Genomic DNA, 23,514 nt, shown 5'->3' with positions numbered 1-23,514 from the left:
CCCCGGACCCGCAGCGGGGAAGCCCGGAGAGGCCATTTAAAGTTCCGGGGATTTTTCCTGCCCTGCCCTGCCTTTCTAGTTACAACTAACAAAGAGAGAGAGAAATGGGAGCCACAGGGAGAGCGAGGAGAAGGAGAAAGGGCAGCGGGAGGAGGAGGAGGAGGAGAGGAGCAGCAGCAGCAGCACCTACCACGTGATGGAGGAGCGTTGCCCGGGCGGATTCAGCCCCACAAAATGGGCGCAGTTTGCAAACAGCCCCCGGCCTGGGCGCCGAGGGCCGGCGGCGGCAGGCGGGGGCGCGCGGCGGCGGCTCTGGCCCGGGCCCGCCGCTCTCCTCCCCCCCGGCGCCCGGAGCCGCCCTGACTTTCCGGGCGGGGGGGGACGAGGCGGAGGGGGAGGGGAAGGCGGCGGCGGCGGGGAGCGGCCGCTTTTTCTTCTCTTTCGGGCCCCTTCTCCGGCCTTCCTCGGCTCCGGCGGGGCCTGGGCACGGCCGGGGACCGCAGCCCGGCCGGGGGAGCCGGCGGGCGGGGGCAGAGGGTGAAGCCGCCCCCCCGCCCCGCACAAACAAGCGCCGCCGTCTGCAGCCCGAGCCCGCACCCCGGCCGCCACCCCCGCACGCCTCTTCCCGGCCGGGGAGCGCGCTCCGGCCGCCCCCCGCGCCGCCGCGGCGAGACGAGTCGGCTTCGCTACGGTGCTCGGTTCTCCCGCCGGCTCGGCGAGCGGTGGCGGCGGTGGCGGCGGCACTGGGAAAATGGCGGCCGAGCTCCTTTTCCCTCCCCCCCTTTAATCTGAAGCGGAGGGAGAATGGAGCGAGCGAGCGAGCGGGCGAGCGCCGGGGACACGGGGAGGAGGGACAGCAGCGCCTCCGCCGGCTGCGGCTGCGGCGGCGAAGGGCCGCTCCGCCCCGGCGCGCCGCCAGGGGGCGCCCGCCGCGCCACCCCCGCGGGCCGCCAGGAGGCGCGGCCGCCGCCGCCGCCGCCGCCTCCGCCGCCTCAGTCATGGCTCCTCGCCGCGGCCGCTGTTTCTGCACCTCCATCTGCGGAGGCCGCGGCGCCGGGACCCAGCGGCTCCCAGACGTGCGGCGACTGCACGCGGCACTGCGGCAGGCGGGAGCAGACGGGAGCAGGCCCTCGCTCCGGCCGAGGTGAGGCTAACCTGAGGCACTGACGCCGTCACATTCCCTCCGCGCTGGGGCTGGCGGGGCCGCGCGCCGGCTATGAGGGGCAAGGCGGGCAGGCGCGGCGGAGCAAGAGGACGTGAGCGAGGAACTGTTTGCACTGTGTAGTAAACAGGCTAATGCCGCCGGTGCCACACTGTCCCAGGGCTAAATGCGCGCTGAATCGGGTAGGAAGCTCCCTGACCAGTGAAGCGCTTTCTGCCGCCCTTTGTCCTAGCCGACTGCCTCCGTACACTGCAGCACGCCTGGGCACTAGCCCCGGCGCAGCGCTCCGCAGCCGCCAGGGTGGAAAAAAAAAAAAAAAAAAAAAAAAGGCGCACGTCGTCATTGCGCAAGCGCAGGCCTGGGCCCGCGCCGGGCCAGCCCGGGAAGGGACAGACGGGAGCGAGAGGGGAAGTGATGGCCCACCCGCGCCGGGCCCGCTGGGAACTGTAGTTTTCGTTAAGAAGCACGCGTCTTGTTTTGGGTGTCATGGCTTGGCAGATCCGCCAAAGCAGGCAAATGTCATTACACAATGAGTATTTATGCTTCCTGTCGCCACCAAAAGGAAGTTCACTGCTATGCTAAAAGTTTAACAAAGAACTCCACAGAGAAACCCAAATCTCACAACAAAAAGCAAACTTCCCACTTTCCAACCCGAGTTGGTTTAAAGTGGTGGCATTTTACCTAATTTTTCATGGCCAGGTTGTCGACAAAGTATTTTATTCCTCTCCCAAAATGAGGCCTTAGAATAATGAAACCTTTTCTAGATCAAAAAAGCAATATAATGCAACGCGTCACACAAATATAATTCTACCATCCTTTAAAACCAAAGAAAAAGTTGCCAAAAGATTTAGTGCTTTGAGATTTTAAGAAGAGACTCTGGGATTCATCAGAATTTAGTTTAAATAAAGAAGAAAATGATTCCAACAATTAAATCATCAAATTCAGCAAGGTAGAAAGGGCATGCTCTACTGCAAAAACGGAAGATGAGAAATGCTCAGTACTGTTTTGTGGCTTACCAGAACCAATATCCGGTGGTATACGTCACTCCGCTAGTCCAAAAAACACCCTCACACTCTTAGTCCTCCCACAAAGTTACAATAACTCACCAGCTCCTATAGCATCTATACTTATATTTCCATGAATTTCCTTTTGTACTCTTAGAGTCACACTATCAATCATTGCCACGGTTCTCAAATATCAAAAGCAAGCAGCTAATCATGAAGTCACAAATTACACCAAGAATAAACTAATATATGTGTACATATTTGTATACACATCCAAAAGAGATACTAGTCTTGCTCTTTATAATCCTGGGAAAGAAAACTCAGTTGATTAAAAAACGTATACACGTTATCTCCACATAAATAGTAATTCTACAAAATATAGCAGGAGGGTGTTAAACACAGACCAATAGATGGCGAACTAGAGCCCTAATCTAAGGAGTCTGAAATCTAAATGAGCAGAAAGAAAAACACCAAAAAAGGCAAAAGCCCCTTGCAGTGTATACTTACAAATATTATGTTCAAAGATACTCATCCACAAAATAATTAATCTTACTACTGATTAGTAAGTAGCCTATCAACTCTTAAAACTCAACTGCCAGATTTAATTAGGCCCCCAAATAACTAAGATTTTTATAAAATACATTTTTTCAGTAATTAGGAGATAGTGGAAATGTTCATTTAAAACATGCATTTTGGGGAAAAATAAATTGCAACTTTCCCATTCTCTCATTGCTTAACCCAAAAATTGGGAGTTCACATTGTTTATGGCATTTAAATCAGCCAACATGTTTTACATTCTTATCTCAAACCAGATGTCTTTTTGCTGAGACATCAATTTTTACAAATAAGGACATTCAAAGGTGATCCACTACAGATGCAAAAATCTTAGGAAAGTAAATATATTTTCTTAAAATTTAACCCTAGAAACACAGTGGATATCAAGGCTGATTAAACATACACACACATACACGCTCAGTCACTCACACATACCTTACTGTTCAAATCACTCTTGGAGTAGTCATTGTGGTTGACTCTTAAATATCCATTTTATCCTAATGGATTCATTTAACCCATCCTCTCTGCGAATGACTGGTTGGAAATGGGCATGAAACCCAATCCTGGCCAAAGAGACATAAGTGGAAGCCCCCTGGAAGGCCTGTAAGAGAGAACTGTGAGAAAAGCTTCTTCATTCCTAAAGATGAAATGAGGAAGAACAGTTTCCTCTTCTTCAGACAATGCTAAATATGACACCTCATACTGCTACGTTCCCTTATAGCAAGCCTAAAGATGCCACCAACATCAACAAAAGGGGCAGAATGGTGAGCTGGCAAGAACTTTTGTCCCTGGGGACAGCACAAAGCCTTTATATCAAATAATCTGACATCTGCAAGACTTTTTGGACTTTCAGCTTCATGACAACAATGTAACAACAAAAGTTTCCTTATTGTTTCAGCCAATTTGAATTTAGCTTTTCTATACCTAAAGTCAAAAAAGTCTAATTTCTCATATTTTAGAATATCTATATTACTTTGATTATTCATATTATCATATTATGTAAAACCTTTACTCTTCAGAAAAGTCATTCCCTTCTATACACAACATTGATCTATTCATGTCTTTATATGTTCTTTCTGCACAGAAAAGGACGACCATCCCTCCTTACAATCATTCCTCATTCCTTCCTTTCCCCCAATATACTGCCACTTATTTTTCCTTCAAGATATGTTCTACCAGACACCATTATCATATCCACCATACTTAGCAATAATGTAAATAACTGGCACTATATTATCCTAATCTTGATTAAATGCTTTCTATAGTTTCTTTGAGATTGTTTTCATAGATCAGTCTCCTCTGAAGTTGGCCTGAAAGCCCTAAAAGGCAGGAACTATGGTTCAGATTTATAACTCTCACCTGTACAATAAACAAGGCACTCTAATAACTTCCCCACCATATATCTCCTAACAAGCCAGGTATTCCTAAGCAGAACTTTCTATCACAAACCCGTATGTCCAAACTAATCTCAAAATACAAGGGATTATTTTGTTTTGAACTTAAAAAAAAAATATATATATATATATATATATACACACATACATATGTATATATATATTAAATCGAGAGTGCCTGGGTGGTGCAGTTGGTTAAGCATCTGACTCTTGGTTACGGCTCAGATCATGATCTCGAGGTCATGGAATCAAGCCCCGCCTTGGGTTCAGCACAGAGTTGGCTTGAGAGTCCCTCCTTTGGCCCCTCTCGCTCATGTGCACACTCTCGCTCTCTAAAATAAATAAGTAAATCTGTATATACTATATACATAAAACTCAGGAGATAAAGTCCTAAACCATTTAGTTTCAAATGAATAGGGACCCAGTTTCTGTTATTTATCATTTCATCATTACATTCCGGGGCCCTAGTCCAGAGCCTTGCAAAAGGAGGCGCTTTGTAAGAATTTGCTGAATAAATAAAAAGTATAGTGTGGTAATAACAAAGAGTATAGGATCCAGGGGTAGCCCTAGATTTTATCTGCCTCCCTGACATATCAGCTGTGTTACTATGGGCAAAGTACTGACCCTATAAGCCCCAGTTTCTGCTCTGTAAAAAGGAGATAATAGTGTCTACCTCATAAATTTAACTCTTAAAGCTATTTTCCAGGGGCAGATAGATAGCTCAGTGGTTGAGTATCTGCCTTTGGCTCAGGTTGTTATCCAAGGGTCATGGGATCAAGTCCCACATTCGGCTTCTTTCAGGGAGCCTGCCTCTCCCTCTGCCTATGTCTCTGCCCTTCTCTCTGTGTCTCTAATGAATAAATAAAATCCTTTTTAAAATGGGATGCCTAGGTGGCTCAGTGGTTGTGTCAGGTCGTGATCCTGGGGTCCAGGGATTGAGTCCCACATCAGGCTCCCCACAAGGAGCCTGCTTCTCCCTCTGCCTATGTCTCTGCCTCTCTCTCTGTGTGTCTCTCATGAATAAACAAATAAAATCTTTAAAAATATATATATTTTTAAAAGCTATTTTCCAAAGTTCAATAACTGAGAAGGTTAAAATATGATATAAGGTCAGCACCTCTTCCCTAATTCAAACTTCAAATCCCTATCTACACACTCCAGCAAACAATGTTTTTATTCATAAACTCAGATAACATAACACTACCCATAAAAATACTTTGAGCTCCCAAAAAGATGTATTCTAATTCTGAAAAAGATTATTTATGTTCTTAAGTCCAAAGCCACATAAAAAGGTAAAATGCATTTATTCAACAAAAATTTAGTGGGTACCTAATAAGCTCAAGACCTTGTTCCAGCTATCACAGAAATGAATGCATCAATCTATTTGAGGCAACATTAAAATTATATCATGAAAGAAATATCTTTAAAATTGAAATTGCTGCATGTTCTCATGTTTATATTTAACCAGCTAAATATTAAGCAGAAAGCCAGAATGGACTGAGCCAAAGGTAAGAAATTTAAATCAGAATTTTGGATGTAGAAGGAATATAGAAGATCACGTAGTTAAACCTCCAGATTTTACTAGTGCAAAAATGAGGTGAGGCCAAGAGAGAACAGTTAAGATTCTGCTGTAAAGCCTACAGCAGGACACGCTGAGATCAGAGGTCAGTCTCCAATACTCACTTTCTCTCTTGCATCACCTGCCTTCCAGAGTTAACATCTTCTCAACAGAAACATGGTTACATGAATAAGAATTACAATGATATAAGGTATTAAACCAAACCCAAACAATACTACTTATTTCACAATTCCACAGGTATCAAGATTTAGCCAAATGTTAGGTAAAAGAAAATCCTCAGTGATTACAATGACTGTAAAGGCTCAGAAATCAGTATTTTTTTTTCATTAAATGGAGGTCTCAATTGATTCCAAATATATATTCTTATGCATTCAGTCCAGTAGCAAACTTTCAGTAAGATTAAATAACTTAAGGCATGTAAAAAACTTTTGTAAGTGGCAATTATAAGAATGCAGGGCATTCCTCAGTTTTAATCCCATCTAAAAACAAGATAATTTTTTTCTTCATACTAGAGATAGACTCCCAAATTTACATAAAGATACCAACCTACCATTTCACCACAGAAGTGATCCAGTTACTCTTTAAGAGAGACTAATCTTAGGCAGCCTCATGACTTAACTGTGTTAGTAAGAACAGTAACTAAAGTTACAGGTTAACTCTGAAAGCACTCCTAAACCAAGAAATACTTTATTTTGGGATAATTCTAGATGGCACTAAAATTCAACTGAATTTTACCGTTCTACCGCTTAAAGAAACAAGTCAGATTCTTTCAGGCCATCAGCTATATTAAAAGAAAAAAAACAAAAAGGATGTAACACCCAAGATTGATGGTTTTCTCCTCTGTGGTCTCAGATTTCAAAGTAGCAATACAAGCAAGCACTGACTTCTAATGCATGCAGTTTAATGGGGACTTAATATAAATATTTTAAATAAAACTCAAGTTGTTAAAAAAAATTACACTGATTATTTTTTTTTAAGATTTTACTTATTTATTCATGAGAGATACACACTTGCCATGTCTGCAAGACAGTTTTTTTTTTTTTTGCAAGACAGTTTTAAGCAGGCAAGTGCTTCATCCCTTCAGGGTGCAACACAGAGGCAGGGCCCAAATGTCTTAATGGCTTCCATGAAGAGATGAATCAGTAACTGTTCTTTTCTTTTCTTTTCTCTTTTCTTTCCTTTTTCTTTTCTTTTCTTCTCTTTCCTTTCTTTTCTTTCTTTCTTTCTTTCTTTTTAAAGATTTTATTTATTTATTCATGAGAGACACACAGAGAAAGAGAGAGGCAGAGACACAAAGGGGAAGAAGAAGCAGGCTGTATGCGGGGAGCCCGATGTGGGACTCGATCCTAGGACTCCAGGATCACGCCATGAGCCCAAGGCAGATGCCCAACCATTGAGCCACCCAGGTGTCCCTACACTGATTATTGAGGTGGATTTTAATTAATTCTATTGCTTTAGGGCAGCCCAGGTGGCTCAGCGGTTTAGTGCCTGCCTTCAGCCCAGGGCCTGATCCTGGAGACACGGGATTGAGTCCCACATCGGGCTCCCTGCATGGAGCCTGCTTCTCCCTCTGCCTGTGTCTCTGCCTCTCTCTCTGTGTCTCTCATGAATAAATAAATAAAATCTTTTAAAAAATTCTATTTCTTTAAATTTTAGTACAGAACATTTAAATATTTTCAATTTAGGGACGCCTGGGTGGCTCAGTGGTTAAGCATCTGCCTTTGGCTCAGGGCATGATCCTGGGGTCCTGGGATCGAGTCCCACATTGGGCTCCCTGCATGGAGCCTGCTTCTCCCTCTATCCACGTAGAGGAAAGGTATCCATGCCTTTCTATGTCTCTCATGAATAAATAAATAAAATCTTTAAAATAAATAAATAAATAAATATTTTCAATTTATTAGAATTAACCAAAAAAGTTAATTGACCAAACATTAATAGGAGTACTCCCATATACAGATTTTGCAGATGAGGCAATGTCAAAAGAAGCAATCTGTCTAGGACCTAAACACAGTTTCAGATAATAAACTTGAATGTCAGAATTTGCCCAAAATTTGCCAAGAACCTGCCTGGCTTCTTTTCCAAATGAAACATAAAGGCAAACATGCAGAAGACCTTCTTCAAGGCAGCCATGAGCAGCCAACTTTTAGAGCGCCTGATGAAGAGAGTAAGGTTAAAAAAAAAAAAAAAATGTTCAAAGAGAATAAGGAGGCAACAGGTGCACAAGGCAAATATCACTTTAAAAAAAATGTCAGTTGCTGAGTCCAAAGTTAAGATGCAACTTCCAAAATCTCACTCTGATGGGAGAGCAAACCTAGGGATTTTTGAGACAGCACACTCGTTCCCTCCTGTGGAGAAACACATCATTCTCAGAGAGGAACATTCCTTTTTAATCCACTAATTCCTGGATTCTTGAACTGGGTTTTCATGTATACTCTGGAGCACAGATCTATGATCTAGGGAGTCACTGAAGCCAATGAATAATCAGGACAGACACCTTGCTGGAGTGTCAATTCAAAGACTGCACATACTTGTTAAACATAAATATAGAGCAAACTGCAAAATTCTTTTTTCAAGATAGTCTACAGAGAAATGTCCTTTTTGTGACAAGTATCTCTAGACAACCCCAGACTAAAAGTACTTTAAAAGAAAAGTTGGAGAAACACTGCTTTAGATCATTTTTAGATAAATATGCATCCCCCAAAAAATCCTGAACATAATCCCTCTGTAAACATAATGAAACTCAGAAAGATCTAATGTAAAAATTGTAAATATTATAAATGAGACCAGAAGCTACTGAGAACATGACTAGAATTCAGGAAATGCTAAAGTCCCCATCTTATCTCTGTCACTCATTTACCAAGAAATAATATCATTTCCTTAACAACAACCTTTTCTCATTTCTGAATTAGACAAAAAGAATAAGATATTCCCATATTCCAAATTAATTCCCACAATCAAATTTAGACAAATCTATCTAACAAAACTTGTCTCAAGTAAGCTAACTTCAACTAGCAGAACAGAAATTTTGAAAAATGCTTTTTAAACTACTAAATGAAACTATAACTTTTATGAAATAAAGAAGAAAAAACCATCTATGTGGGGTAGGGGGCAAAATTCACATTTCCTATTTTATCTATACCGAGAGTATCAAAATGTGATCTTGCTAGTAATATTTAGGCTAAGTCATTAAATTTTTATAATACAACAGTAATACCAGTATTATTCCTGCCTTGAATGACTTTCTTTGACTTTCAGTAAAACTGGATATCCCCTTAAAGTCCTAACATTCATTTCCACTCATTCATAAACATTTATTGAGGTCCTAGTAGATGCTATCACTGTAGTACCTCTGGAAGAAAATACTGAGTCACCCTTAAAAGTTATGTGGTAGCCAAGAAAAGTCCCTTCTATTCATTAACATTTTGCATGGTTAAAAATTCAAAGCTAAGAAGCTTTAAGAACAATTAGCAATATTTGAGTGCTTTAGGCTTCTAATTGCAGTCTCTTCTGGTCCCTTGTGTGAAGCTTGCCTAAACCACCCCCAATAATGCTGAAATTAGGTATTATTTATGGCATAACCAGAATGAGGTAACAAAGCAATTACCCCAAAATAAAACCAAGGTTAAGGGAACCAGGTAAGAGGCGAAGATCTAAAGTACTGGGCAGAGGTCTAAAGAAAAAGAAAATTTGTGACCTAATCCAATTGTATTTAATTCTGCATCCCCCTTTTCATTCTTAAATATTTGCTGTTACATTGGAGGGAAGCTTTTAGGACTCTTCTGACTGCCAGGAATTCAACAGCACTTCATTTTTCAATGTTAGTTATATTATCTTCATTCAGCAATTAGAATTTACTGCTGCTAAATGAACGTCCAAAGTTAAACCACAATTATTTCAAGATGAAGTCAAGAACACATCTCAACTCATATGATAAAGCTGTTACTACCCTGATATCTAAACCAAAGATATTTAAAGACAAAACAAAACACTACAGACCAATATCCCTAATAGATATAGATGTAAAAATCCTCAACAAAAAACTAAGAAATGAATCCAACAACATATAAATAGGACAGTACACCTTTGCTAAGTTTGGCTAATCTTAGGAATTCAAGGTTGGTTTAATACCTGAAAGTCAATTAACATAATACATTATACTAATAAAGCCACATGATCATTCAGTTGATGCAGACATTTGACAAAATCCAATATACCCTTGCATGACAAAAACATACAAGAAACCAGGAATTAAAGAAAACTTCCTCAACCTGACAAAAGGTATCTATGAAAAAAACACAGCTAACATCATAGTTAATGGAGAAAGACTGAATACTTTCTAAGATCAAGAACAAAACAAGGATGTCTGCTCTCACCACTTCTATTCAACATTATACTGCAGATGCTAGCCAGGGCAATTAGGTAAGAAAAAGAAATAAAAAGCTTTCAGTTTGCAAAAGAAAATTAACACTCATCTATTTGTACATAATATAATGCTGTATATAAAAAATCCTTACAGAACCCACAAGTAAACTATTAGAACTAAAAAAACAAGTCCATCAATATTATAGGATACAAGATCACTATACAAACATCAATTATATGTCAATACACTAACAATGAAAAATCTGAAAATGAAATTTAAAACAATCCCATCTACAATAGCATCAAAAAGAATAAGATACTTAGAAATAAATTTAACAAAAGTATAAAATTTATATTCTGAAAACTATAAAAATTGTCAAAAGAAGTTAAATCCTAAGTGCAAAGACATCCCCTATTCATGGATTAGAAGATCTAACATTGTTAAGATGGCAATTGACCTAGAGATTCAATTCAATCCCAGAATACCCAAAACAATCTTGAAAAGGAAGAATGACATTGGAGGATTCACACTTACTGATTTCAAAACCTAACTCAAAGACCTAGAAATCAAGACAGGTGATACCAGCATAAGGACAGACATATAGATCAATGAAATATGTAAGTGAGAGTCCAAAAATAAGACCTTACATTTATAGTCAGTTGGTTTTTGACAAGGGCGCCATAATAATTCAAGAGGGGGTAAAGGAATACTCTTTCTAGTACACAATGCAAGGACAACTGGATAGTTGCATGCAGTAGAATGAAGCTGGAACCCTATCTCACACCTTACACAAAAATTAACTCAAAATGGAGCATAACTGAAAAGCTAAAAAATCATAAAATTCCTAGAGGAAAACAAGAGTTAAATGTTCATTATATTGGGTTAGGCGATGCTTTTTAGATAAGGCACCAAAGTACAAGTGACAAGAAAAAATATGTACTTTGGACTTCATGAGAATTATAAATTTTGTGCATTAAAGTACCCCATATCAAAAGGCACCTGAGTGGCTCAGCTGGTTACAGTCCATCTCTTGATTTTAGATCAGGTCATAATCTCAAGGTTGTGAGATCAAGCTCTATAAGGTCATGCTCTTGCTAAGTGCAAAGCCCTCTTGAGATCCTCTCTCTTCCTCTCCCCTCCATTCACTCATGCTCACTTGCTCACGTGCTCTAAAAATAAATGAATAAATAAAATATTTTTAAAAAATAAAGGACCCTATCAAGAAAGTGAAAATATAAATTACAGAATGGGAGAAAATATTTGAAAATCATATGTGACAAAGGACTTCTTTCCAGAATATATAAAGAACTCTTATAACTTGACAATAAAGATAATCCAGTTTGGGATACCTCGGTGCCTCAGCAGTTGAGTGTTTGCCTTCAGCTCAGGGCATGATACTGGAGTTCCAGGATCCAGTCCCGCAACAGGCTCCTCATGGGGAGCCTGATTCTCCCCCTGCCTGTATCTCTGCCTCTCTCTGTGTCTCTCATGAATAAATAAATAAAATCGTAAAAAAAAAAAAAAAAAAAAAAAAAAATCCAGTTTATAAAATGGGCAAGAGTTTTTTTTTTTTTTTTTTTTTTTTATGATAGTCACAGAGAGAGAGAGAGAGAGGCAGAGACACAGGCAGAGGGAGAAGCAGGCTCCATGCACCGGGAGCCCGACGTGGGATTCGATCCCGGGTCTCCAGGATCGCGCCCTGGGCCAAAGGCAGGCGCCAAACCGCTGCGCCACCCAGGGATCCCCAAAAAAATGGGCAAGAGTTTTGACAGAAATAGGTTTTACCCAAAGATATACAAATAGGTAATAACATGAAAATATCTCATTATCATCAGTTATCAGGAAAATTAATTCAAACCCACAATGAGATACCACTTCCCATCTCCTAGCATGACTATAATCAAAATGATAGACAGTTAAAAGTGTTGACAAGGATGTAGAAAAACTGAACCTTCATACATTATGGGTGTGAATGTAAAGGGTGTACCTAACTTGGAAAACAGTTTAGTGATTCTTCAAAAAGTTAAACAGAAGATACCATAAAACCTAGCAATTCTACTCCTAGGTATATAGTCAAAAGAATTGAAAAGAGGTATCCAAACAAAAACTTAGACAAGAATGTTTATAGAAGCATTATTCATAATAACCTAAAGACAGTAACAACCCAAAGGTCCACTAACTTATTAACAGATAAGCAAAATGGGGCATATTCATACAATGGAATATTATTGGACAATAAAAAAGAAAGAAGTACTGATCTATGCTACAACACAGACGAACCTTGAAAACATGCTAAGTAAAAATGAACTACTGGGACTTCATCAAGATAAGAAGCTTTTGCACAGCAAAAGAAACAGTCAACAAAACCAAAAGACAACCTACAGAACGGGAGAAGATATTTGCAAATGACATATCAGATAAAGGGCTAGTATCCAAGATCTATAAAGAACTCATTAAACTCAACAGCAAAAAAAACCAACAATCCAATCATGAAATGGGCAAAAGACATGAACAGAAATCTCACAGAGGAAGACATAGACATGGCCAACAAGCACAAGAGAAAATGCTCCGCATCACTTGCCATCAGGGAAATACAAATCAAAACCACAATGAGATACCACCTCACACCAGTAAGAATGGGGAAAATTAACAAGGCAGGAAACCACAAATATTGGAGAGGATGTGGAGAAAGGGGAACCCTCTTGCACTGTTGGTGGGAATGTGAACTGGTGCAGCCACTCTGGAAAACTGTGTGGAGGTTCTTCCTCAAAGAGTTAAAAATAGATCTGCCCTAGGACCCAGCAATTGCACTGCTGGGGATTTACCCCAAAGATACAGATGCAGTGAAACGCCGGGACACCTGCACCCCAATGTTTCTAGCAGCAGTGTCCACAATAGCCAAACTGTGGAAGGAGCCTTGGTGTCCATCAAAAGATGAATGGATAAAGAAGATGTGGTATATGTATACAATGGAATATTACTCAGCCATTAGAAATGACAAATACCCACCATTTGCTTCAAAGTGGATGGAACTGGAGGGTATTATGCTGAGTGAAATAAGTCAATCGGAGAAGGACAAACATTATATGGGCTCCTTCATTTGGGGAATATAAAAAATAGTGAAAGGGAATAAAGGGGAAAGGAGAAAAAATGAATGGGAAATATCACAAAGGGAGACAAAACATGAGAGGCTCCTAACTCTGGGAAACAAACTAGGGGTGGTGGAAGGAGGAGGTGGGCAGGGGGTGAGGGTGACTGGGTGATGAGCACTGAGGGGGGCACTTGATGGGATGAGCACTGGGTATTATTCTATATGTTGGCAAATTGAACACCAATAAAAACTAAATTTATTAAAAAAAAAAAAAAAACATGCTAAGTAAAAGAAGCCAATCCCAAAAGAGCACATATTACATGACTTTATTTATATGAATGTCCAGCATAGGTAAATTACAGACACGGAAAGTAGATTAGCGATTCTCAGGGGCTGGGGGACAAAAAGGAATAGGGAGTGACTGGTAACAGATACAGGGTTTCTTTTTGGGGTGTTGAAAAATGTTCTAAAATTAGATTTTGATGACAGATGCACAACTATGTCAATACACTAAAAAAAAAACCCTACATTTTAAATGGGTACATTTTATATGTGAAATGTATTTCAATAACGCTGTAAAAAGGAAAAAATGGATGGAGCCAAAGTAACAATTTCAAAACAATTTCACTTTCCTAAAAAAAAAAAAAAAAAAAAGGTGAACCACTTGCAAAAATGTCACAAAACAGCAGGCCATAATTCTTTTATTTCCCTTTAAGAGATTACCTCAGAGCACTAATTTGCCTTCATGTTACACTTGCGAATATACCAGCAATATACATAAGAAAAATGAGGTTCCCATCAAACTCAACTTACTCTAAATTACTCCATGTGAGATTGAAATGAGGAAGACCCAACATGTCAGCAATACTGACAATACAATAGTCATCTATAGAAAGATATAAACCAGAACATCAGTGAGGGAAGAGTTTAAGGAACACAAAATCCTATTACTGGAAAGGTTATCTTCAATGAGACAGGATTGAAATGTCTTACTATTTTAAAAGTTTAAACAAAAGCAACAATATTATACTCTGCCCTAAGAATTTTGTAACAGACGGTTGGCAAGGTTTCTATAAATAGGTAGTTCAAAGACGAAAAATGTGATGTTGTCATCCCCAGCACTATTCACAGTATAAAGAAGATCCCCTGATCTACAGATACAGGATCTAAGAGGAAGAGTATGTTCTGAACAGGAAAGTATGCTGATCAGTCAGTCAACTCACTTCTAAACCAGATTAATCATTTGTTTTTCTCCCCCATAAATCAATAATTCTTTTTTGTTTGCAAATGGTCCAATATAAATGTGTTTAGCATATAAGTCTATTCCCAGTAATCATCACACTGATAAAATTAATGCTAAACTGGCATTCAAGTTCTAGCTCTGCCACTTGATAGCTATGTGACTTTGGGCAAATGGCAGCACTGCTGTTTCTTCATGGAGAAAACAAGGGAGCTTGACTAGTTTAAATCAAGATTTCTTTTCAACTCTAATGCTCAATGATTCAGAAACTGAAAACAACAATAACAGTAATGTGGGGTTCAATAATCTATGTGTTTACCAACACAAAACTTCTTTCGGAGGGAACTGATAAAAATTTAAGAAATACAATAATGCTTTGTCAAAAATAATTAGAACCAGGTGCCTAGGTGGCTCAGTTGGTTAAGCATTTGCCTTGGGCCAGGTCATGATCCTAGGACTCTGGGATGGAGTCCTGAGCCCCATGGCAGGGGGAGGAGGGGGCTGGTCTGCTCAGTGGGGAGTCTGCTTCTCCCTCTGTCCCTTCCCCCCAATACTTTATCTCACTTTTTTTCTCACTCCCTCTCAAATAAATAAAATACTTAAAAAAAATTAGAACCTACAACATACACATTTAACAGAATGTTCTAAATTATAATCAGAAACTGATATACATGATCTGCACTTAACAGAGATACAAAACATACTTAACCCAACACTCTGTAGAGTGAAAGAAAAATAAAAATATTTATAATACCTTTACCTTCCTGCCTCCTCTCCTTTCTGCCCACCCCCTTCTATCCTAAACACATTCATAAAAAATGTGCTTATCCAAAAAAATGTATATGGTTACCTAATTTTAGAAAAAAAATATAGACTTTAGATAAAATTTAAATTGTTTAAAAAGAAAATGAGTAATACAAAACATAGAGGTGAACTTTACTGTACTAAATGCAAGAGATTAAGAAAGTCAGGAGCTCAACCTAAATTTTTTTTAATGTTTAAATTTTAAATTGCTAACTAGCATGGGAGTGGGGTTGGAGAGAGAAGGGGTAGGTGGAAGAGAAAAGCAACTTTACTCAGAATAGAACAACAAAAATGAGGAAAAGCAATAAGGCCGTAAATTGTAGCTGATGAGCAGCACTAAGACATATGTCGGCAAAACAACAATTCAAATCTTGCAAGAGGGGCACCTGGATGGCGCAGTCAGTTGAGTGCCCAACTCTTGGTTTCCACTACAGTAGTGATCTCAGGGTCATGAAATCAAGCCCCAATTGGGGCTCCATGCTCAGCAGAGTCCACTTGGGACTTTCTCTCTCTTACCCTCTGCACTTCCCAAGCTCACACACTCTGGCTTGCTCTCTCTAAAATAAGTAAATCTTTATTTTTTTTTTAATTTTTTTATTTATTCATGATAGGCACACAGTGAGAGGGAGAGAGGCAGAGACACAGGCAGAGGGAGAAGCAGGCTCCATGCACCAGGAGCCCGACGTGGGACTCGATCCCGGATCTCCAGGATCGCGCCCTGGGCCAAAGGCAGGCGCCAAACCGCTGCGCCACCCAGGGATCCCAATAGATAAATCTTTAAAACAAAAAAAAAAAAAACAAAAGACCAACAAAAAAATCTTGCAAGAAAATGCAAAGCCACAAAGAGGTGGCTTAAATATATAAAAAAATATATGCCAAATAAATACTGGATGAGTCACTTAAATAGGGTATAAACCGTGATAAAAGCAAGACAGCTGATAGCTGATAACTTTAATTTGCTTCAATATTTACCGAGGAAGGGGATCCCTGGGTGGCGCAGCGGTTTAGCGCCTGCCTTTGGCCCAGGGCACGATCCTGGAGACCCAGGATCGAATCCCACGTCAGGCTCCCGGTGCATGGAGCCTGCTTCTCCCTCTGCCTATGTCTCTGTCTCTCTCTATGTGACTATCATAAATAAATAAAAATTAAAAAAAAAAAAATTTACCGAGGAAGATATGAGGAAGAAAAACCTATCTCTAAATTACTCTTTTAAGCATATAAATCACTGATAGCAAATCAATTTATCATTCAAAAAACAAGATGCTTCCAAATTAATATATCAGATATTAGGTAGTCATAGAATCCTAAAGTATTCTCTGCATTTTAAAAGTGAAAATAAAATTATAAAACTGCAGGGAAGAACTTAACTGGCTGATAGTTACATGAGAGGAGTGACCTCCTATAAGCCCCAGAAGGATGGAATCCAGATCTGTTTCCCTTATCAACATTTATCCAGCTCCTTGCTCAACTTCTGGAATATTTAGGCACTCAATAAACATTTGCTGGACAAAAACAGAAACATGCCACCAATATAACTCCTATGTACTCCAGTGAAGGGCTGTGGCTATGAGCTTTAAATCAGCCAAACTGGCAAATCTCTAACAGAAGATGGGACCAGAAGACATATTAGCATGAATAGCCTGAGGAAAAGACATCACGGCCTCTAAAAGTGAAAATCACATCATATCAGTCTATCCAAATCCTCCAAAGAAAGTATGTGAATATAATTTATGTGGGTTTTTTAAAAAGTCTTGACGAGATTCAAGTAAAACGCTATTAAAAAAAAAAGAAAGAAAAGAAAAAGAAAACTAAATGACCACAAAATTGAGAATATTTACTATAGATGGGTTGTAAGTTAGAAAATTATGGTGGGTGCCAAGGCACTTCCCCAGATGAAGAAGGGCTGCCCTGAATAAATTATATTAAGACGTATAGAAAATTCCCCATTTTGCAATGGAATGATGAGCTTCCTGATAATGAAATAATACAGAGCTGGAAAAATAAGGGAACTGAGAGTTGGAAAGGATTTTTAAGTGTACTAAATGAGGGTCGCCTGGGTGGCTCAGCAGTTGAGCGTCTGCCTTCTGCCCAGGGCCTGATCCTAGAGAACCAGGATCAAGTCCCACATCGGGCTCCCCGCATGGGGCCTGCTTCTCCCTCTGCCTGTGTCTCTGCCTCTCTCTGTGTCTCTCATGAATAAATAAAATCTTAAAATATATATATTATAGATTTTTTAAAAAGTGTACCAAATGAGAAACATTTGTAAAAACTAAGGATTCATTTTCAGCTTAAAGAATATTTTGGCATGCATGAAAGTTGTCTAAATTTCTAAAAGATCTGTCCAGCAGAAGAGAAACTAGAGTTGGTCTAGGCAGTTGCTTTGTAGACAAAATGAGGCCCAAAGAGGGAATTGCAGAGGGGCATATTTCAACTCAACATAAGGTCAAGCTTTCTAACCATCAGACCTAACTAGGCTCTAAGAGCCCAGTGAACTAGAGAAAGCCAACATACTGCAGACACGAAAATGGCAGGTATCACAGCATGGATAAATAGTAAGTGAAGCATCTACAGGAAAAAACCTATGTTGTGTGGCAGCCCGGGTGGCTCAGCGGTTTAGCGCAGCCTTCAACACACATTCACTTAGTGCTATCACATGAGACCTGGGATTGAGTCCCATGTTGGGCTCCCTGCATGGGGCCTGCTTCTCCCTCTGTGTCTTTGCCTCTCTCTCTCTCTCTCTCTCTCTCTCTCTCTCTCTCGGTGTCTTTCATGAATAAATAAATAAATAATATTTAAAAAAAGAAAAGAAAAGAAAAAACCTACATTGTACCCAAAGAATTCATGGCTTCTGGTAAAAAAAAAAATTTTTTTTGAACAATTATAGAATGTTCCTCTAAAGACACTGATAACTTGTGCAAAGGTGGGGGTGAGGGGTGGTTGGAAATTCTATTAACAACAACAAGGAAAAGACTATAAATAGAATATATTTTCCTATCCTTCTAACCAATCATGATTTAGCTGTATCTGAAATGTAGTTCGGACTGGTTACCATAAATCCAAAAAAACAAGCAATGCTGACAAGGATCCAAAGAAATGTAAATGGAATGACTAAGAGGCTGAAGGAGGTTTCACCAGAGATTACATTTTTTTTTAAAGATTTTATTTATTCATGAGAGACACAGAGAGCGAGGCAAAGACACAGGCAGAGGGAGAAGCAGGCTCCATGCAGGGAGCCTGTTGTGAGACTCAATCCCTAGACCCCAGGATCACACTCTGAGCCAAAAGCAGACACTCAACCACTGAACAACCCAGGTGTCCCTCAGAGATTACATTTTAAAATCATCATCTTCAACTGAGAAACATGAAAGCCAAAGGGCACTATGATCAAAATCAGAAAGTATATCAATATGGCAAAAATACTAATTTATTCACCACACCTTGATACACTATATTAGGCTTTTAAACTTGAAAAGGTAGGCTTTTTTTCCACAACAGATAGAAATGTGTGGAATATGTTATCATCATGAGGTATGTAGGGTAAAGAATACTCAAGGAGTGCATAAATTTACGTATATTAAATCTATTCTGGGGTCCTTAAACAAATTTATTCTCAAGTCTCACTAGTATATATAATGCTGATGAATATCTTTGCTCACAAATCTCTATATGTCTCTATTTTTCTCCCCCTAAAGATTAATTCCTAAAAATGGAAAAAACTAAGTTAAAGGACATCGTTAGGTTTTTTGATATATGTTGCCAAAATATCTTCCAGAAAAACTGGGCCCAATACACACTTCAACTAGCAGTTGTAGAGTCTACCCACTTACTACCTTTGAAGCATAGTACAATTGCCAGTTTGATAGATTTAAAAAAATACTCTATGGGGCACCTGGCTGGCTCAGTCTGTAGTGCTTGTGACTCTTGGTCTTGGGGTCATGAGTTCGAAGCCCACATTGGGGGTAGAGTTTACTCAAAAAAAAAAAAAAATTTTTTTAAAAGAGTATACTGTGATAATCTGCATTCCTTTGATTACTTATCAGGATAAAAATGTTTCTCATATGCCTCTTAACAGTTGTATTTCTTCCTTTTGAACTTTGATTAGTTCTTTGTCAGTAAGGCTTTTCTTATTTTTGGGGGGCTGTAATGAAGTTTGAAAAACCTTATGTAGTCACGTATCAGTGGCTTCAGCTCCCCCTGCTGGCCAAAAATTACTGTATGATTAAAACCTAGATAAAAATAAACCACAGGCCAACAATGACAGCTGACCCTTGAACAAGGGTTTGAAGTGCGCTAAACCACTTATACACAGATTTTCAATAAATATACTGGAAAAAATTTTGGAGATTTGCAACAATTGGAAAAAACTGGCAGATGAACCGCATAGTCTAGAAACATCCAAAAAATGAAGAAAACATTAAGTAAATCATGAATGTGCAAAATGTATGTAGATACTAGTCTATTTTATCACTACAATAAAATATACACAAATCTATTATAAAAAATTAAAATTTATTAAAATTTATACAAACACGAACTGTACATGATCTTTTCATTTCTAATGTCTAGTGTTAGTATAATATACATAACATCTACTGTGTTTTGTGTCATAAAAGACAATATTGATGTAGATTTTCACAGACACATGATTCACCTACAAAGAGACAGTGTAAACTGACAGTATCGATAAATATAGTACAGTCTTGTAAAGTAATTTTTTCTTCCTTAGGATTTCTTAATATCATTTTCTTTTCTCTAGCTTACTTTATTGTAAGAATACAATATGGGGGATGCCTGGGTGGCTCAGCGGTTTAGCACCTGCCTTCGGCTCAGGCCGTGATCCTGGAGTCCTGGGACCTAGTCCCACATCGGGCTCCCTGTGTGGAGCCTGCTTCTCCCTCTGCCTATGTCTCTGCCTCTCCCTCTCTCTGGGTCTCTCATGAATAAATAAATATAATCTTTAAAAATATATGGAATATACGTAACATAGAAATTACATGTTAATCGACTGTTCATGTTATCAGTAAGGCTTCTGGTCAACAGTAGGCTATGCATAGTTAAGTTGTAGGAAGTCAAAAGTTACATGTGGATTTTTGACTGCACAGGGTTGGCACTCCTAACCCTCTGCATTGTTCAAGAGTCAACTGTTTAAGCATGTCCATATTCTGGGTTGTTGCTAAAAACACAATTTATATACAGTGATAAAAGGTAAAACAGCATGTGTCTACACGCAATAGAACAGTTATGAAAAAGGAGGGAGAGGACATCTGATCACTAAAAAAGAAATCTAAACTTTTAATCAGTTGATTGCCAATCTACTACCTAGTTGGATCATAAGCCTAAATAATATTCAATAATATTCATTCATATACTTTATTCTAATAATGTGAAAACATTCTAGCTACCAGGTAACACCGGGTTGTCAGCAAATTGGCCTCTTTTTCAAAGTAAAACTAAGAAAACAAGAACACCTATGCCCTTTATCATGCAGTGGAAATTTAAAACAAAAACAAATCAAAAACTTTCTTGTAATCCTTATTCCAAGCTACACAGTTGTTCACACTGAACGGGTTGAGTCCTATAGTTCCAAAGGGTAAGGCAGGACTGGTGAATGGATGTAACTAACTCAGCTTTTCCACTGATACCCTCCTAAAGATGTACTTCACAGATTGGGCAATGTCGTCCTTAGACCCATTCATTCAACACACATTCACTTAGTGCTATCACATGGCAAGCAGTGATGATAAAAGACAAGACACAACCTCTACTCTCAAAGGACATGGAGACTAGATGGGGGAGAGTAGCAAACCTGTAATTACTGTACAACAGAAGTGCCAGGTGCGTGCACACACACCCAAAGACAATGCATGCATACATGGGAAGCTCTCCGTATCAACTACGATTGCTGTTACTCTTATCATCACTGTTATTTAAGATCTAGGCTTTCATATCTGTTTCATTTTAAACAGAAGCAACTGCTTGTGTGAAGGCCCAGGGGCAAAGGAGCAATCAGGTGTACAGAAGGAACTGCCAGCAGTTCAGTACCGTTGAGGGCAGGATGCTCCTGCCAGATCACCAAGGCCTGAATGCTTCACAAAAGCATTTGAATTCTACCTTGAAAACCCAGTAAGCCAGGGGGAACCAAGGGGTGGAGGTATATGATCAGATGATGAGATTGACATTTTATAAGGATCACTTTGGCAGCAACATGGAAGACAGAAGGCAGTCAAGTAGAATGATTGGAAGTGACAGAGTCATGCAGACAAAGGTATGACTAAGTTAACATTATAAATTGGGATCTCAAGAACATGGTGACCATTGTGCCATAAGAAGGAATTCTGACTTGAGTCACTGGTTGGGTGAATGTTCCACTAACAGGGACATAAAGATGGGAAGAGGCTGACTTGGGGAAGTAGCTGACTAGGTCATTTTGAAATGAACATGGGACACCCAAATGAAGATGTCCAGGAGACAGTGGTGTATACGGGATCAAAGATGATAAGACCATATAGAGCTGGGAAAAACATATGTGCAAATCATCAGTATAAGGATGGAGAGTGAAACATAAACTTCTCTAAGATGTCCCCCAGGAAATGCATAGGTTAAGAGGAGAGAGGGCCAAGGTAAGACACACAGTGATGTGAAAAAAGAAAAAAAGACTGCAAAGAAAACAGAAAGAGCCTGCATTTACATCATCTGTATTTTACTGTGTGCCAAGCACCCTTCCATGTACTTTTTCATATATCAATTCATTTCTTCCTTACAACAGTCCTCTGAGGGAGGTGCTATTTTATTATGTTCCCCATTTTTTAAAGAAAGTAACTGAGGCACAGAGACGTTAAATTATTTTCCAGAGGTCACACATTAAGTGGCAGAGCTGAAATCCAAATCTAGGATTCTGGATCCAGAGTACATGTTCTCTGTCACTCTTCTACACTGCATTTCAGAAATGAAGACATGAGGCCAGGAGGGTCCACCACCACCACAGCCAGGGGGGATGGTCCATAGCATGAGACACTATGAGGAAGCCTCAGAAGATAGGGGCAATAGGAATGAATCTGTGAGGGTACATGTAAGCTACCAACCAATGGCTGTAGAGCTGGGTTCTATATTCTTAAAAAGTGAAAGAGACTTGAGTATCTTTATAAGCTGAAGGACAAGAGCTAACAGGGAATGGGAGGTTGAAAACTGGTTGGGAATAGACAACTGACAGCCAGAGGTCCCTACAGGAGGAAGAAAATAGCTCAAGAGGCCAGAGGGCTGGGTCTAGCATGGGAAGAGGCAAAGAGAGGCACAGGGATTGGCCCAAGAGGTCTTCTTTCCGGACAGGCTTTGTGTGCTCTCTGACCCAAGAGGCAAAGTCACTGGGGGAAGGGCAATTTCCTTTATAATCAGGGCAGCTGTTTAACTTCCAAAGAAGCCCCCATAATAAGACGCTTTTAGAATTAGAACATTAATGAATTTTTTTATTTGATTTCTCTATCCCTGTTTTCACTTTCATCTGGCTATCTCACTTACCATATCATGATCTAGGTTGCAAATATTTCACAAGATGATTTTTAAAGAAGAAAAAAAACCTAGCAAATACTTAAATTACTAGACTGTTCAGAATAAAAAAGATAACTTAAAAAAATATTTTTCAATTTCTTCAAATCAAGTACCTGAATTTATTCTCTGAGCTTCCACAATTACTATGGCTACTCCCTTTGTTCTGTGGAGCAAACCAGCCAACAAAACCTAGCACCGCTCTCCTACCCTCAAACTGACTTCTCTCCCCAACACCAGCCCCTACCTCTGGTGCTCTGCCTCCACCTGGTTAGCGCTCTCTCTGACCTAGCTGAATCGCCCTTCCTCCCATAGAGCAAACAATTACCCAACACTGTGAACTCCTTCACTTCAGGGTAGGGAGCTAGAAGGAATTTAGGAACTGATCTCTGATGACAACTCACAAAGCAATTTCATAACATGCATTTATCTAGAACAGTCCCAGACCACTTAAAAATCTGATGAAGTCAATGCACCCTTCCTCTCCATAAAATGCACACAAGCAAAACCGTATCATTTTGCATCAGACTGCCAGAAGATTGTCATTCTTCTTGTATTCCATCCATAGAAAGGTCTCTCCAGCTATCGCTAAAGATCCATTTACTTTTCCTTGACAAATAATTTATATAAGCTTATTTTGCTGGTATCTTAGCCTACTATGGAACGAAAGCATTAAAATAGAGGGGAGGGGAGAGCTGCTGGAGGCTGGGATAAGAACACTTAACTGCCTGACACTAAGGCAGATCATGAAAATAGATGGTAAAAGACAAAAGAATATAA

The 23,514-nt window shown here is 39.7% G+C and overlaps 1 protein-coding gene and 1 long non-coding RNA gene across 5 annotated transcripts in view; one reads left to right on the top strand and one right to left on the bottom strand.

The window, feature by feature from the left end:
- Nucleotides 1–23,514, bottom strand: part of KANSL1 (KAT8 regulatory NSL complex subunit 1) — a 185,743-nt gene that overhangs the window by 155,199 nt on the left and 7,030 nt on the right. Inside the window, exon 1 of one of the 4 annotated variants that reach the window (XM_072781282.1) lies at nucleotides 191–760. The exons of the other annotated variants lie outside the window; for them this stretch is intronic. The gene's annotated coding sequence lies outside the window, so the exon portion shown is untranslated. Of the gene's footprint in view, nucleotides 1–190; nucleotides 761–23,514 lie in introns of those variants that run through there. 4 annotated transcript variants of the gene reach the window in all.
- Nucleotides 987–23,514, top strand: part of LOC140607028 (uncharacterized) — a 28,706-nt gene continuing 6,178 nt past the window's right edge. Inside the window, exon 1 of the long non-coding RNA XR_012009200.1 lies at nucleotides 987–1,144. This is a non-coding gene — a long non-coding RNA (uncharacterized lncRNA). The remainder of the gene's footprint in view (nucleotides 1,145–23,514) is intronic.

Source organism: Canis lupus, chromosome 16 (genome assembly GCF_048164855.1).
Source record: "Canis lupus baileyi chromosome 16, mCanLup2.hap1, whole genome shotgun sequence".
Lineage (NCBI taxonomy): Eukaryota > Metazoa > Chordata > Mammalia > Carnivora > Canidae > Canis > Canis lupus.
Note: the sequence above shows the minus strand (reverse complement) of the source record. Positions and strands in the feature narration are given on the sequence as shown.